Raw genomic sequence first — 6,215 nt, forward strand, 5'->3', positions numbered from 1 at the left:
GGGTACAGACCCGGGAACTCAGCACAGGGATGGGGGGAGCTCCTCATAATGGGCACAGCGGGGGTACAGACCCGGGAACTCAGCACAGGGATGGGGGGAGCTCCTCATAATGGGCACAGCGGGGGTACAGACCCGGGAACTCAGCACAGGGATGGGGGGAGCTCCTCATAATGGGCACAGCGGGGGTACAGACCCGGGAACTCAGCACAGGGATGGGGGGAGCTCCTCATAATGGGCACAGCGGGGGTACAGACCCGGGAACTCAGCACAGGGATGGGGGGAGCTCCTCATAATGGGCACAGCGGGGGTACAGACCCGGGAACTCAGCACAGGGATGGGGGGAGCTCCTCATAATGGGCACAGCGGGGGTACAGACCCGGGAACTCAGCACAGGGATGGGGGGAGCTCCTCATAATGGGCACAGCGGGGGTACAGACCCGGGAACTCAGCACAGGGATGGGGGGAGCTCCTCATAATGGGCACAGCGGGGGTACAGACCCGGGAACTCAGCACAGGGATGGGGGGAGCTCCTCATAATGGGCACAGCGGGTGTACAGACCCGGGAACTCAGCACAGGGACAGCCAAACCTGCACAAAAGGCGCGCATCGACGCATGTTCACAGAATGCGTTAAAAACGTGTAATGCATTTGTGGTGCAGTTACTGAATTGAATGCACCCCAATATTGGCGCCCTAAATGCGCCCGGTAAAATGCCCATTTCCCCCCCGCGCATTGACACGCGTTAAATGCGCACAAGCGCACGCTGAAAAGAATGGGGTACGCCTGTAGAAGAATCTGATACATGAGCTTCTTTCCCGCATTTGTCGCAGGTGCGGCACTGACGGAAATCACTAGTCGACGCACGGGACGCGTAGGTGTGAACAGGGACTTAGCGTTGCCGCGCTTCGGGGAAACGCATGAAGAAACGCTCAGGTGTGAATGGGGGCGTGTCCATATATATCCCGGAAATGTATTTCACAGCCATGGAAGCTCCGTGTCGCAGGGCGTGCTGGCGCATGTAGTTCCTCCGCGGCTGCCCACCGATTCCGCAACTTTCCATCACTTTCGTTTTTTCTCTCGATCTGAAATTTTTTAATCTTCCACAAAATCTGTTACAAAGTTTTCTTTGTTTTTCTTTGTTACATTCTAAAGATCAAATCTCAGAAAAACTGACCCCATCGCCCCGCCGTACAATCCCATCGATGAGGAATAGGGAACAGAGGGCGTAGCTACAGATCAAATTTTAATAGCGCCCCACGGCACCCCCTTTTAACATCTAAATCAAGGACAGGTAGCGGGAGAGCCGAGTCTCTTCCTGTACATCTGATATCAACTCTTCTTGATTGGAAATGCCATAAGGGGTCAGGGGTCAGGGGTCAACAGCAACTTCAGCAATCGTTCATGGGGCCCCCTTGAAGCCCCCCAGGCCCCATAGCAGCGCATTGTTACGTTCCGCCACTTCTGATCACGTTCAACCTCGACAAGATCAATGGAGATCAATAAATGAGTGTCAGGGTGTAGGCTCCTCACTGCCCCTCTACTCCCTGCTGTCCCTCTACTCCCTGCTGCCCCTCCACTCCCTGCTGTCCCTCCACTCCCTGCTGTCCCTCCACTCCCTGCTGCCCCTCCACTCCCTGCTGTCCCTCCACTCCCTGCTGCCTCTCCACTCCCTGCTGCCCCTCCACTCCCTGCTGCCCCCGATTGGGGTAATATTGTACGATGTGATTGTGTTGGCGGGTTCACGCCTCTCCATGTGCTGACGTTGGGATCAATGAGCCCTATATCGATGAGTCAAAATCCTGACGACCCGCGGCAACACATCGCGCCGTCGTGAACCAGCGCCATTTACAACAAAAGCCAACCTGGCGTACGAGTGGTGACGTTTGTTAAAACGCAAAAGGTGCGATTGGGACGTAAAGCCGCGTTCACATACGTTTTTATGTGTTTCATCGCGACGCATTTACACACAACACACAACACACAACACACGGGACGATATCCATTGTGCCACATGACATTTATATGACGCCCCATAAGATACCTACGTCCACCTCTCTCTCTCTCTTTCTTTCTCTCCTTCTCTCTCTCTCCTTCTCTCTCTCTCTTTCTTTCTCTCCTTCTCTCTCTCTCCTTCTCTCTCTCTCTCTCTCTTTCCTTCTCTCCTTCTCTCTCTCTCTCTTTCCTTCTATGTGATGCGTTGGATGATTGATAGCCAATAATGATATTTAAGGGGTTCTCTTCGCTCACAGTCACCATGTATCAATGATGCTTATTTATTTACAGATGATCGTTATATTTTATATTTATTACAGTTCTATGACTGAAATATGAAACTATCTAAATTCTGTATTTCATATATAGCCCTGAAGAAGGGAGGGGGGTATTTTTGAACCCTCAAAATGCGTTGGCTGTTTTACTTAGTCCTGCTGAGCAGACATCAATGGTTTTTGGACTCTCAGCTCATTGGTCTAGCGCTCTTTTTGGACTTTTTATATGTGATGCGCTGGATCTTCTTTATTCTTCCTCCAGAGGCGGAGAGCGGTACTGATGTGATGACAGTGATGCTCTCTGCATAAGTATACTGCAAATGGAGGGAACTGAGGTGACTCCTCCTCAGGGGGCGGGCCCATGACGCCCTGCATTTACAATATTGCACCGGGCGTCATTCAGCCTGGAACACTAGGGGCATCTAGTGGCAGGAAAAAGTATTGCAATTCTGGATGGATGGCGTGTTTTTGCAGCCAGAGCTTTTTACTTTTTAATCTGGCCCACAGGGTAACACGCATGCACTAACGCACCACAACAATGAGTATGGGCCCTAAAATGATCCGCACTTAATCATGCAGAACATCAGGCTTTGAAAGAGGGAATCTTACAAGGCCTCCTGGGCCGGTAGGAGCCACCTAGCCACACATACGCTGCAGTTTACGGCAATGGTGGGCAGAGCCATGCACAGATAATAAAGGGAACTAGTATCCAGCAAATAAGGTTTTTTGGTCCTCTGTGATCACTTCATCCTTGATTTACCCCCTTTGGGGTGTCATGAGGTGCCCCAAAGATGTTGGTTCCTGCCTTGGAAGACTCTCAGTCATGTGTAGATGGTCATCCACGTCCATATTTCTAATAAGAAAGGTAAAAACGTGGTTCCGGTTATATATTTTGGGCCAGTTGGACACATTAGCTCAGGTTCCGCAGCCCTTCAAAAAATGGGGTTACCCCTTGCAGAGGGGCAAGACCCAGAGTTGAGGTTCCGGTTATCTATTTTCGGTCTTTTGGGCACAATAGCTCAGGTTCCGCAGCCCTTCATAAAGGGGGGGAGGCCCAGAGTTGAGGTTCCGGTTATATATTTTCGGCCAGTTGGGCACAATAGCTCAGGTTCCGCAGCCCTTCATAAAGGGGGGGAGGCCCAGAGTTGAGGTTCCGGTTATATATTTTCGGCCAGTTGGGCACAATAGCTCAGGTTCCGCAGCCCTTCATAAAGGGGGGGAGGCCCAGAGTTGAGGTTCCGGTTATATATTTTCGGCCAGTTGGGCACAATAGCTCAGGTTCCGCAGCCCTTCAAAAAATGGGGTCACCCCTTGCAGAGGGGGAGGACCCAGAGTTGAGGTTCCCAAAGAAGGCACCAAAGACACATTCAAGAGTCCAAAATCCTTTCATGAAATCGGATCACAGTGGGAACAGGCAACAGGTTCCAACGCGTTTCGTGGATCATACAAGCCCCACCTTTTTTGAGGGTGAAAAGATGGCGGGGCTCTTAAAATAGCATCGTCACCATGGATACTGATGAGTGGTGGGGGGGTCATAGGTCACCTGGAGAATGTGCCGGATAAAAACACTATCTTCGCCCCCCGACATAGGCGAGAGCCCCCCCCACACCACCACCTTTTTTGAGGGTGAAAAGATGGCGGGGCTCTTAAAATAGCATCGTCACCATGGATACTGATGAGTGGTGGGGGGGTCATAGGTCACCTGGAGAATGGGCCGGATAAAAACACTATCTTCGCCCCCCGACATAGGCGAGAGCCCCCCCCAGAACATTATTCATATATTGGGCCCCCTGTTAAAAAATCTTTTGGGGTCAACCCGTTTTGAGTTCCTGGCTCGGATTTGCTCCTTTAGAAACTAAAAACGAACCTTGACCTCTATAGGCAATATCGCCTCCCGCAGCAGCGGCGGAGCATTGTCCTTCAACAGCCAATCATTGAATCCTGAATCTGGTTGCTTGCTTTCCTTCTGCGTGACCCAACTTTTGTGTGTGTCGCCCCTCCCTTCCCCCCATGCCCTGTCTGCTTACAATAAATGGCAGTTTGGGGCTAAGAGCTAGATGTGGAACTACAAATACCAGCACATCCCTTCGGAAGACATGTTGGTCCTTGGAGTATTCAAATGGGTTTCCCAGCAGAGTGATCCGGGAGCTGTCCGCCAGTCGCGGTGCTGAAGCTGATCATCAGCACTGATAGAGACTACGGAACCCAACGCCCAGCGAATGACAGAATCTCAGACTGATGGACTCTCCCGTCAGAATATGCTGGCCGTCATCCCGATCCTTTAGCTTCAATTGGTCATAGGATGGTTAGGAGGACCCGGCCCCTGAGAGCTGAATTTATATAAGGAGGGCAACAATTGCAGCTGCTGTATATCATTATACTATAGCAAAGTCCAATCCATTGTCATTGAGTTATTATCTCAGCTTCATTTCTTTACATGTAGATTAGCCACTAGGGGGAGCTCTCAGCCGCTCTAGTGGCTAATAGACCCGGGAACTCAGCACAGGGATGGTGGGAGCTCCTCATAATGGGCACAGCGGGTGTACAGACCCGGGAACTCAGCACAGGATGGTGGGAGCCCCTCATAATGGGCACAGCGGGGTTACAGACCCGGGAACTCAGCACAGGGATGGTGGGAGCTCCTCATAATGGGCACAGCGGGTGTACAGACCCGGGAACTCAGCACAGGGATGGTGGGAACCATCAGAGTCACTGAGAAACAGAAAAGCCTATCAGGGGGTTTATCTCTCACTATATACTATATTACGGGTGGACAGATCCTTTAATTAAAACCTTTATATAATAACAGTGTAAGGAGCATCCAATGAGCTCTCAACCCTCGTCATCAATCAGGACGGTGAAAGCCGGCCGGTTGCTCCGGGTGACGGCCCTCCTCCCGTTGCCTTTCGCCTTGTTAAATAAGTGTTAATAATTAAGATCGGGTTCCTTTGGCAGAGAACATATTAAACTATTTTAAGCCTCAATTCTCTTCCAGCCTCCAGGATAAAAGACTCACGGCTTACGCATGCTGGCGGCGGACCAGACACACACAAAAAAAAAAAGTGCGTAAATGGCAGATGCCGCTTATCGCGCAAGTCGCCGTATTATATCTTTGTGTATGTTAAAGCGGGATTCCTGGTGGCCGAATGGAGTTGCTGCACTGGAATCCACGGTTCAGCATCCAGCAGGGTTTTCTACAGGGACAATTGTTGGAAGCGCAGCGCAGCATGTACGGCGTCACGATGTCAACGCGGATTCTGCACCGCGCAATTTGTCGGTGATATATATCAACCAAGTTATTAAAAAGACGATCGGAACCTAATAATAAAAATTGTGGAAAATCTGCGATTGCATAAAGAAAGGCTTGGCGCTCAATAAAACACGTTTCCACGCGACCCTCGTCACGCCTGCGCTCATGTGACGCCACGTTGTCGCACGTGAGAGCGTTGAATGTGGGCACGCGCCACCGGCGAACCGCTTCTGCAGCCCGCTGCGCGTGTACGGTGCGTCCACGGCACAATTGATTAAAGTAGGAGCGGGACTCTTGTCAGGTCCGCCAGCTTTTCGTGGCAGGCAGGAACAAAAAGACAAAAAAAAAAGAATCTACAATAACGCCCATGTGCACGATCCCTGCCAGAGACATGCTCACCCTCCCCTGCCAGCGCTGACGAGAGGGCGTTTTTCTTTAAACGCGACGAAAGCGCATTCGTTAATAGTTTAAATAGGACATAGGGTTAATCCCCGGTCCCTATCCCCGGAGGGGACAAGACTGAGCCCGGGGTCCCATCTGTTTGCACGGCGCTTCCTGTCCATCCCCCCATCGCACGCCTCTCCCCTCCTAAAACTCATATTGATTCAGCCCCTGGGCAAAGCATCACCTTCAGCTGTCAGAGCCCACCGAGCAAAGGCTGCATCTACCGCGCCGCCGGAGCACCCCTACAGCCGAAG

This window comes from Nanorana parkeri, unplaced genomic scaffold (assembly GCF_000935625.1).
Source record: "Nanorana parkeri isolate BGI_ZX_2015 unplaced genomic scaffold, ASM93562v1 scaffold379, whole genome shotgun sequence".
Classification (NCBI taxonomy): Eukaryota; Metazoa; Chordata; class Amphibia; order Anura; family Dicroglossidae; genus Nanorana; species Nanorana parkeri.